Raw genomic sequence first — 11,701 nt, forward strand, 5'->3', positions numbered from 1 at the left:
TCGTAATTCCTTGTGTTAAACCATAATTTCACTTACCAATTTAACATAAAATCCTCATGGCTAAACATACTTATATAGAAAATGTAGAATTTTGGGTTTACAATTACCTCCCCATAAAAGAAATTTCGTCCTCGAAATTTACCTGAAATATCATTTGAAAAGTTGAGGATATCTCCTTTTCATTGGCTCTTTGGGTTCCCAAGTTGCATCCTCAATTCCATCATCACGCCTTAATATCTTTACCAAAGGTATCGTCTTATTTCTGAGCACTTGGTATTTCTTGTCTAAAATCTCGATAGGCTATTCTTCGTATGATAAATCCTCCTTGAGCTGTATTGGTTGTACTTCTAGTCTGTGCATAGTATCAGGCACATACTTCCTCAACATTGACACATGGAACACATCATGAATACGAGTTAGCTCCGTGGGTAAATGCAATCTATACGCTACTAGGCCAACTCGTTCCACAATTTCATATGGTCCGATGTATCTTGGACATAACTTCCCTTAACTTCCCTTTTCTCCCAAACCAAAGAATTCCTTTCAATGAGGACAATTGAAAAAATACCTGGTCTTTGACTTCAAATTATAGTTCTCTTCTTCGCTTATCCACATAACTCTTTTGTCTATCGTGAGTCGCCTTAAGGTTATCTCTGATAAATTTCACATTCTCAGTTTTTTGTTGAACTAATTCTGGACCCAGTAATTTTCGTTCTTCAACTTCATTCCAACATACTGGGGTCTTGCGAGGTCGGCTGTACAATGCTTCATAGGGAGCCATTCGATACTTTAATGATAACTATTGTTGTATGAAAATTCAATCAATAGTAATTGTGTATCCAACTTCCTTTAAACTGTAACATGCATGCTCTTATAATATTTTCCATTGTCTGTATAGTTCTTTCCAATTTTCCATCCCTTTATGGATGAGAAGGCATACTGAAATGAAATTTATTGCCCATAGCCTTCTGTAGACTAGGCCAAAATTTCAAAGTAAACCTTGAGTCTTGATCCGACACTATCACCATTGGGGCTCCATACTGACTGGTTATCCTATCTACATAAATCTTAGCTAGACGGTCAGCGTAAAAGTAACTTTCACAAGTATAAACTTGGCCATATTGGTCAGTCTACCGACTATCACCCAAATGCCATCATATCCTGAGGGCGTCCTAGGAAATCCAAAAAGAAAGTCCATTGTCACATACTCCCACTTCCACTCAGGCACTAGGATTGGGTTTAGTAATCCTGCTGGCCTCTGCCTCTCGGGTTTAACCTGTTGATAGACTAAACATCGATCTACATATTCTACTATGTCCCTCTTCATCCCAGGCCACTAGTATGATCTCTTCAAGGTTCTATAAATCTTGGTGCTTCCTAGATGCATAGCATAAGTAGAACTGTGCGCCTCTTCCAGAATGGCTTGCTCAAGCTGCAACTTATTAGGCACACACATTCTTCCTTCCTTTACTAGTACACCATCTATTCTCAATTGGAAATCAGTTCTGATTCCCTTATTTACATCATCTGAGATCTTTTGAAGATCAAGACCTTTCAACTGATCCCGTTTAAGGTCTTCCATTAAAGTAGGTCTTATCTGAAATGTAGCTATCAATCGTCCTGACTATCCTATTGATAAGTCGGTTCTAAAATTCCTGAACTTCTGAAGTAACATCCCTTTCGCTGATCCAATAATTGTTATGGATTCCGAGGTCTTCCTGCTTAGTGCATCAGCTACAACATTCGCCTTACCAAGGTAGTACTTGATCGAGCAGTAATAGTCTTTGATCAGCTTAATCCATCTTCTCTATCTCAAGTTCAACTCATGAGCGAGATCCTCCTCATGAGCAAGATCATCCTCATGAGCGAGAACCTCATGAGCGAGATCAAGCACCACACTAGCGAGACTTACCAACACTAGCGAGATTTATACCAACACCAACGAGATTCAGCCTAAAAATTCAGCTAGGTTCACCTCCTGAGCGAGATTTAGCACAAAAAATAGCGAGATTTTCATCTTGAGCGAGATTTACATCTTCCTTGTCTCGATCTCGCTCCCTCGGGTGAGCTGCTTGCTTGATCTTCGCAAGCAACTGCCTGTTTACGCACCAAATTTCTATTTCAAATTCAAAAATTTATAACTCAAAATCCAGAACTCTTTTCAAGAAACTTCCTTCTATAAACGTGTTTAGAATTAAGTCCAATTTCTTACCTTAAAGTTTGAGCCTTAAATTCTTTGTATTTTGGCCTGGAGCATCCAATCTTTACCATTGGCCCTGATTAATTCGAGCACGTGTTCCTTCTGCAATTTCATCACTTTTCGACCTTCTTCCTGTGTGATCTTTCTCCAGCAAACCAACAACAAAAACTAGACTCTCCCATCTTTCAAATGGCACCAATCTCACCTAATTTGCTCGAGTCAATTGCCAAAATCGAGCTTCTGAATTTTATCTTTTTTTTTTTTATATACTTTCGACTGCCTCCCATGTACGAATTATCAAACTGCCACCTCACCCAGTAATGATTAAGTGCATTCGGCCAAAATTAATTAATTAATCTTTGAATATTTTTTTTCTCTTCTTTTCTTCATAATTTGCTATCTTAAACCATAATTTCACTTATCAATTATTTAACATAAAATCCTCATGGCTAAACATACTTATATAGAAAATGTAGAATTTGGGGTTTACATAAACAAAGTGTAGGAAAATCATTGTATGAATATTGGGAAAGATACAAATAGTTATGTGCATTTTTTACACACCATAAAAATATCTAATTCAATATTTCTATCAGGTTTACTCCCGACAGAGAGAAGCAATATAGATGTGGCCGCCGATGGAACTCTAATAGACAAAACACCGACCGAAGCGAGCCAGCTCATATCGACTATGGTAGAGAACACTCAGAACTTTGGGACAAGGACTCTTGATAACTCTGTTGTTCAATCTAGTGAGGTAAGTGAGCTTAGATCACAAGTATCTAATCTCAAGGACCATATAAGAACCGTAACCCACCATCTTCCTCAGGCTCCTCAGGTATGTCTCTATAAGATGTAGTAAAAACTCTTACTGACCACTCATTAAAATTTCAATAGGAACTTCATAATTTGCAAAAGGATAACATTCAACATCATCAAGAGACCAAGCAACTTCAACAAGACACTAAATCTTTTCAACAAGGGACAAGACAGGGCTTAACAGCACTCAAATTATACAACTTGCAACTGTGGTAAGCATGCTCGAGAGTAAATCTTCTGGAAATCTTCCCACTCAACCGGAGCATGCAAACGTGAGCGCGATAACTCTAAGAAGTGGTAAAAAAATCCCCTCTTCCTATCAAGATGCAACCCTGATTCAAAACCCTGATTCAATCCCCTCCCAAGAGGCAAGGAAAGGCAATAAAAGAACAAGAGAGCAAGGCAAGTGAGCCAAAAGAGACTCCTATGTTTCCCGAAGTATGTGATTATTCTCCCCCTAAGGTAGAACCATATGTACCAAAGGCTCCATTCCCTAGTAGACTAATGAGGCCTAAGGTAGAAGATGTTAACCATGAGCTAATTTAGATGTTCAAAAAGGTACAAATTAATATCCCTTTGCTTAATGCGATTCAACAAATACCTAGGTATGCTAAATTTCTAAGTGAATAAATTACGGTAAAATAAAGTAAGCAGTAAACATGCGATAATAAAATGAAATACAATAAACCTAATCTAGATGATACAAGATACAGGCTCATGATACAAGATGCTAGGGTCAAGGCTGGTTGTGAAGGTTATGCAAAGAACGTGGAATGCAACAACAAGTCTTATGAACAGAATAGAAAGAGAAAGATAAATAATATAAACAGCACAAGTTCTCAATTGCGTTAAAGCTAGAAATATTGTTCTGCTCTTCTCTTGGCATACACCTTTCAGTGATCGGCCACGCTCCCACATGTCTATGGTGAAACAGAGAATAACGTAATGAACGCAAGTTTGCTTCCATTTCTAGAAGTACTACTCGCATTCTCTAACCCTCTCTCGATAGATCAGAATGGTATCTTCACTTCTGCTCTCACAGGTGAAAATGCCATCTAGCATGCCTTAGCTAAACGTATTTTATACCTTTAACACAGATTAAGTACTTCTTTGATTCATATTAATTATTGGGGAATTAAAAAGACATCATGGAGAAAGTGATTAATGAAGGAATGGAAATAGACAGAGAATGGTATATGAAAGCTATCGAAACATTTAATATGTCTATTAAGCGTTTGATACATGGTGTATGAATGAAGAGATAAAAAGAAAGTGAAATACAACGATGAAAGAGATAGAATAGATACAAACAAGTGCCAATGTCTGCACCGATTCGATGGAGATCTGCTTGCCAGATAGGATGGATCTGATGGTAGGAAGAGCTTCCCTCTCAGGCTTGCTCCACCGGTAGCAGAGATCTATGCACAGAGCTTCCGATCAGGTATTCGGCAGATTAGATCTAATACTCACCTCTCGGCCTTATCTCGTCTTCTTCCCAGATTTCTTTACTTAAGCACTCAGCTCAGCCTTTTCTCTCAACACTTTTGCAGCAATTAACCCCGTATCAAGTAGCATAAGTTTTCTCTGAAATCTATAGGGTATTTATAGGTGCAAGTCTTTGACTCCGGGCTTATGGTCCCCACTGATGGTTATGGTAATTTCGAAGATGGAGGGATATTATTCCTTCTGTTATGCAATCAAACCGTCAATTCTGCACAACCATTAGTTGTACACGTGTCTCAATCCTCCGCTTTTGCGTTGCTCAGCTGCATCTTTCGATCGTGAATTTTCATGCGGTGTTGTTTTTATTACCGCATGCGGTTGAAATACAACTCTGGATCGACTGTCACATTGCGCCGTCATTGCGGTAATCGTCTCTTCATTGTTGATTGATGGGCGCAATGTGACAGAGATGCGTTGATCAGTTTCTCTTGAGCCTTGAGCGCAAGCGGTGACTTGGTTTCCTGCAAAATAGAGTAAAACTCGGCTTGTCTTCAATCTTTATGGTGTTAGTGGGTGTAATTGCAATCATTTATAATTATTGTAGTTCTAAGCTAATCTTCATACAATCGGCGCATATTTACTCTCTTTTGGCCACAATATCTAAATAAGGTGTCATAAATAACTTGTTTTTCTACTAGTTATCAACCGCTTCAATCCATATGGAAACATAATCGACGGCCAACAGAATGTATTTATGAACATTTGACGGTGGAAATGGTCCCATGAAATCTATGCCCTAAACGTCAAAAAGTTCCAATTCCAATATAATGTTCATCAGCATCGCATTTTTCTCTGAAATATTTCCAGTGCATTGGCACTTATCAAATTTCATAGAATAGTCTTGTGCGTCCTTAAATAGAGTTGGCCAGTAATATCCGCTTTGTAAAACTTTTACTACTGTGCGCTGTCCCCCAAAATATCCGCCATAGTGTGAGTCACGACATTGAAAAAGTATACGCTAAAAAGCAGTCTCTGGCACATAGAGTCTCAAGATCTGGTCCGGTCTGCTTTTGTAAAGATTCGACTCGTCCCAATAATAGGATTTACATTCCTGAATGAGCCGCTTCTTTTGGTGGGATGTGTAATTTTCTGGAAATTGTTTGCAGACCAAGAATTGACAATATCTGCATACCAGGGTAGTTCTTCAATTCTAAGCAACTGTTCGTCCGGGAAGGATACGTTCACCTCGGAATGAATGCAGTTCACTTCAGGATTTTCTAATCTCAATAAATGGTCAGCAACCTGGTTCTCCATTCCCATGCAGTCGATTATCTCCATATTAAATTCTTGGAGTCAAAGAACCCATCGAATTAGCCTCGGCTTCGCATCTTTTTTGGTCATTAAATATCTTATTATCGAGTGGCTGGTGTGAACTATAACTTTGGATCCCAATAAGTAAGGTCTAAATTTTTCAATTGAAAAGATTACCACTAGAAGCTCATTCTCTGTGGTGGTGTAATTCGCCTAGGTGGAGTTCAATGTTCTGCTAGCATATGCGATGAGATGTAACATTGTCTTTTCCTTCTGTGATAATACTGTCTCCATCGCAAACCGCTAGCATCGCACATCAACTCGAATGGTTTTGTCCAGTCATGTGCGATCAAAATTGGTGCAGTAATCAATGGATCCTTTAGTGCTTTGAATGCATTGAGGCATTGTGAATCAAAGTCAAAAGTTCTGTCAGCTTCTAGCAACGCATTCAACGGTCGAGCTATTTTAGAGAAGTCCTTCACAAATCGTCTGTAGAACACCGCATGTCCTAAGAAACTTCTTAAAGCCTTCACATTTGCTGGAGGTGGAAGTTTTTCAATGGCCTCAATTTTTGCTTTATCCACCTCTAGCCCCTCCTTTGAAACCTTGTGCCCGAGCACAAGTCCTTCATTAACCATGAAATGGCATTTCTCCCAATTCAGCACCACATTGGTCTCTTCGCATCTTTTTAGTATCCTCTCCAAGTTTTTTCAGCCAGACTTCATACGTTTGCCCATAAACTGAGAAATCGTCCATAAAGATTTCCATTGAGTCCTCGAGATACTCAGAGAAGATTGCCATCATGCACCTCTGAAATGTGCTCGGCGCATCGTATAATCCAAACGGCATGCGGCAAAAAGCGAACGTTCCATATGGACAGGTGAATGTGGTCTTTTCCTAGTCTTCTAATGCGATCATAATCTGGTTATAACTCGCATACCTATCAAGAAAACATAAATAGTCATTCCCTGCTAGCCGGTCGAGCATTTGATCAATGAACGATAAAGGGAAATGACCTTTCTTAGTCGCCACATTGAGCTTTCGGTAGTCCATACAAATCCGCCAGCCAGTGACAGTCCTCATGGGTATTAACTCGTTGTTTGCGTTCGGGACAACTATCATTCCGCCCTTCTTGGGGATGCATTGCACGAGGCTAACCCACGTGCTATCGACGATAGGGTATATGATGTCGGCGTTTAACCATTTAATGATCTCTTTTTTGACAACCTCCTTCATAGCAGGGTTCAATCTGCATTGAGGTTCTATACAACCTTTCTGGTTCTCTTCGAGCCGAATTCTGTGCATGTAGTACGTCGGGCTAATACCTCTGATATTTGCTAGCGTCCACCTGATTGCTTTAATATACTTCTTTAGAATACTAAGCAGCACGTTTTCTTTTTCTTTTGGTAACGCAGAGGATATTATTACTGGCAAGGTTTCATTCTGGCCAAGGAAAACGTACTTCAAATGATTTGGCAGAGTTTTCAGCTCCAGGGTGGATGGTTGCTCTAAGGAAGGTTTCTGTGTTTTTATCTCTTCATTCAAATTCAACTTTTTGTCATTGTTCACTGTCTCTGTTATTACATGGCAGGTTACTAAGGATATTATCGCATGTTGTACGCAAAATGTGTGCGATGCTTAGATGATGTGCTACAAGCTCATGTTGCCATAAACTTGTAACATTGGATTTATGTGATGATATGCATGCACAGTTCAAGTCCAATGATATGTAATAATGACTTGACTTGACTCAATTCATACAATACTACTTCTAGATATGCATTATTACTGAATGTTCTTGTAATATGTGGTGCATTGTCACAAGTTTCCTTATGTTGGAACCAAGTATAATTCCATCGCAAGTTTCTTGGTGTGATCCGAGGTCAAACACAGGGACTGTTTGAGGTTATTGCGTTATGTTCATGATACATGTGACCAGGTTTTTCAATCTTTTAAAAGTATGATTTGTACAAGTATATAAAGTTGCGATAAAGTAAAGTAAAGCAGTAAATGAAATAATAAAATAAAATGCAATAAACCTAAGCTAAGATGGTACAAGATACAGGCTTCATGATACAGGATACTGAGGTCAAGGCTGGCTGTGAAGATTATACACAAATCATGTGATGTGACGACAAGTCTTATGTACGAAGCAGAAAGAGAAAGATAACTAATATAAACATCGCAAGTTCCTTAATTGCGTTAAAGTTATAAGTACGGTTCTGTTTTTTCCTTAGCGTACACCTTTCAGTGATTGGCCGTGTTCCCACATGTCTGTGGTGAAACAGAGACGAACGTAATGAATGCAAGGTTGCTTCCATCTTTGGAAGTATTACTCGCTCTAGTTAACGCATTCTTCTGACCTTCTCTCGATAGACCAGAATGAAATCTTCACTTCTGCTTTCACAGGTGAAAATATCGTCTAGCATGCCTTAGCTAAACGCAATTATCTCTTTAACACAGATTAAGTACTCGTTTAATTCATATTAAATACCAGGGGATTAAGAACACTTCATGAAGGAAGCGATAAATGGAGGAACGAAAATAGATAGAGAAATGGTGATGAAAATGATCAAGACATTCAATATATCTATTTAGCGTCTGATACATGGTGTGTGAATGAAGAGATAAAGAAGATGAGATACAACAATGAAAAGAGATAAAAAGAAATACAAACAAGCGCCAATGTCTCAGCACCAATTTGGATGGAGATTTGCTTGCTGGAATGGATGGATTGTGTGGAAGGATGAGCTTCCCTCTCAGGCTTGATCAACCGGTAGTAGGGATCTGAGTATAGAGCTTCGCGGCGGGGATCTGGCAGAATAGTACTGAGACTCACCTCTCAGCCTTGTCTCTTTTTCTTCCCGGATTTCTTCAGTTTAACACTCAGTTCAGCCTTTCTCTTAATGACCTAATATCAAATTTCCCCGTATCAAGTAACATCTTTTTCTGTGAATTCTATGGGGTATTTATAAGTGAAGATCACTCCGGCCTTGTGGTCCCCACTTGTTGTTATGGAAATTTCGAAGATGGAGGGATATTATTCCTTCTGTTATGCAATCAGACAGTCGAATCTGCACAACCGTTAGTTGTACACGTGTCACAATCCTCCGCATTTGCGTTGCTCAGCTGCATCTTTCGATTGGGTGTTCGCATGCGGTGTTGCTTTTATTACCGCATGCGGTGAAAGTCAGCTCTGGATCGACTGTTGCATTGCGCCGTCATTCTGTTAATCGTATTTTAATTGTTGATTGATGGGCGCAATGTGACAAAGATGCGTTGGTCAGTTTGTCTTGAGCCTTGATCGTAAGCGATGACTTGGTTTCCTGCAAAACAGAGTAGCTTCCATCTTAATGATGTTAGTGGGTGTAATTGCGATAATTCATAATTATTGTATTTCGAAGCTAATTTTCATACAATTGGCGCATATTTATTCTCTTTTTGTTGCAATATCCAGATAAGGCAATATAAATAACTTGTATTTTTACAAGTTATCATCGCATCCTCTCTTTCCTCATCTTCTTCTTTGGACTCCAACTCTTCATCGCAACTTTGTTCATCGTCGGAATCTGATATGCCTTTATCTTCTGAAAACTTCATCGCTTTGACAATATTAAACTCAAGCTTTTTTTTATTGATGCTCATCGTGATCTCTCCTTTGTGCACATCTATTTGAGCATGACCAGTAGACAAGAATGGTAATCCCAATATGATTGGCACATCTTTGTCCGCCTCATAATCTAGAATGATGAAGTCTGCTGGTAGAATGAATTTATCGATTGTGACCAAGACATCCTTCAACTTTCCTTCAGGGTGAACTAGGGACCTGTCTGCAAGCTGGAGAGTCACCGTCGTAGGTGTCAACTGTCCTATATTCAATTTTTTAAAGATTGAAAGGGGCATTAAATTTATGCTTGCCCCAAGATCGCATAACGCTTGACCGATGTAGATCCCTCCTGTTGAGCATGGTATTGTAAAGCTGCCTGGGTCACGCATCTTCAATGGGATTATAGTGTTTGATTTTTGTGTTAATGCCACCGTAGCAAATTTTCCTGTGCTTCTTTTCATTGACACCATATCCTTAAAAAACTTGGCATATTTCGGCATCTGTTTTATCGCTTCTGCAAATGGAATATTGATGTGTAGTTGTTTTAATATTTCTAGGAAGCGATGATATTTACCTTCATCGCTTTGCTTCTTTTTCAGCCTTTAAGGGAATGGAGGTAACTGTACTTTCACTGTTCCATGGCCCGGAGGCTTAGAGGTGGTCGCAACATCAGGTTCCATAATCTCGGGATCTTTTGACTCATTTTGTGTCAACGATTTCTTTGATTCCATCTTATTTGGATCGGTCTTGCTAGGGTCCTTCTTGACTTCCACCGTCGTGTTTCCACTTCACAGGGTGACTGCTTGGTAGTGTTCTTTCCCTGTGTTCCCCGGGTTGTGTGGGAGCTCAGTTGAGCTTGGAAGCGTCCCCTGCGGTCTATTTTTTAGCTCTCCCGCAATCTGTCCTATTTGGATTTCTATATTGCAGATGGAAGTCACCTGGTTCTAGAGAACCATCTCATTCTTTTCAATGTATTATTTTAACAGGTTCTCCAGAGAGGATGATGGCGGTGCTTGAGAGCTGCTGATTTCTTGTTGTTGTTGACCATTAGTTTTTTGGAAAAATCCTAGTGGTCCTTCTTTTTGTGCCATAGGTTGGCAACTTTGTTGTTGGTTATTTTTCCAAGCAAAATTAGGGTGGTTTCTCCACCCGGGGTTGTACGCATTTGAGAAAGGGTTGTTCTTGATAAAGTAGATTGACTGCGGGTTCCGTGGACACTCTTCAACCACATGTGATTCTCCACATGTAGCACAGTTGGTGCTTGTCTGTTCTATTGCGTTGAATTTCTCACTTTGTGCTTCGGGATTGTTGATTGCGATGCCTTGTAACAAATTTATCATCACATTCATCTGATTTTGCAAAGATGCAATGGCACCATTATTTGCGTTACCTTCTCTGGGTTTTACTCGTTGATCACTTTCTTGCCTATCCTCATGGTTTTTCGATATGCGATCAAGAATGTTCTTTGCCTCATCATAAGTCTTATCTAGTAGACGGTCTACTACTTTCGCATTGGCAGCTATCTGCGATGCAGGATTTAGCCCATGATAGAAAATCTCCATCTGGAGGTAGTCTGGTAATCAATTGTGTGGGCAGTCGCGCACTAATCTCTTAAACCTCACCCATGCGTCAATGAGCGATTCATCTTCTTCTTGTTCAAAGTTTGTGATTAACTTCCTTCTTCTGGCATTCTCTATAGGAGGGAAATAGTTCTTCATAAACTTCTCCACAACCTGTTCCCATGAAGTTATCTCTCCTGGTTCGAGAGAGTATGCCCATTTTCTTACTTTATTGCATAACGAAAATGAAAAATAGCGTGAGTCAAACTTCTTCAGCACAGATATTAGGGAACACAAAAGTGTTACAAATTTCAATGAAGCTTCGGAGATGGGTGTGTAGATCTTCACCACACCATCCACCGAACTATCCTACTGTCTAGATCATTTGTAACATTACTGGCTTTATCTCAAACCTCGATCCATCTAGAGCTGGCCTCATGATTCCTAGGGAGAAATCATACAGTTTTGGTGACGCATAGTCCCAGATGGGTCTATTGCAATCATTTTTCAGTAGGATAAGATTTTTCATTATGTTATTTGCATTCGCGGCTCGTTCTTCCGGTTGTTCAGCCATTCTATGAGTTCTTCCTTATTGTCGACGTATGTTTCTCTGTCTTCTACGAAATGTTATTTCGATCTCTGGGTCGTAGTTGGGCTCAGGAGCGTGTCATTTGCTCATGCGACACTTGCTTCTTCCCTTACCGAACGAATGGCAATGCACAGAGGTTGAAAGCTGCAAAGAAAATCAAAGAGGTTTGCTGT

General features: G+C 39.6%; 1 non-coding gene across 1 annotated transcript; it reads left to right on the forward strand.

Moving 5' to 3' along the window:
* The first annotated feature begins 10,958 nt into the window (after nucleotides 1–10,958).
* Nucleotides 10,959–11,065, forward strand: LOC120092302. The gene has a single exon (XR_005486009.1). It is a non-coding gene; the product is annotated as a small nucleolar RNA R71 (small nucleolar RNA).
* The last annotated feature ends 636 nt before the right edge of the window (nucleotides 11,066–11,701 follow it).

This window comes from Benincasa hispida, chromosome 11, assembly GCF_009727055.1.
Source record: "Benincasa hispida cultivar B227 chromosome 11, ASM972705v1, whole genome shotgun sequence".
NCBI classification, from domain to species: Eukaryota; Viridiplantae; Streptophyta; class Magnoliopsida; order Cucurbitales; family Cucurbitaceae; genus Benincasa; species Benincasa hispida.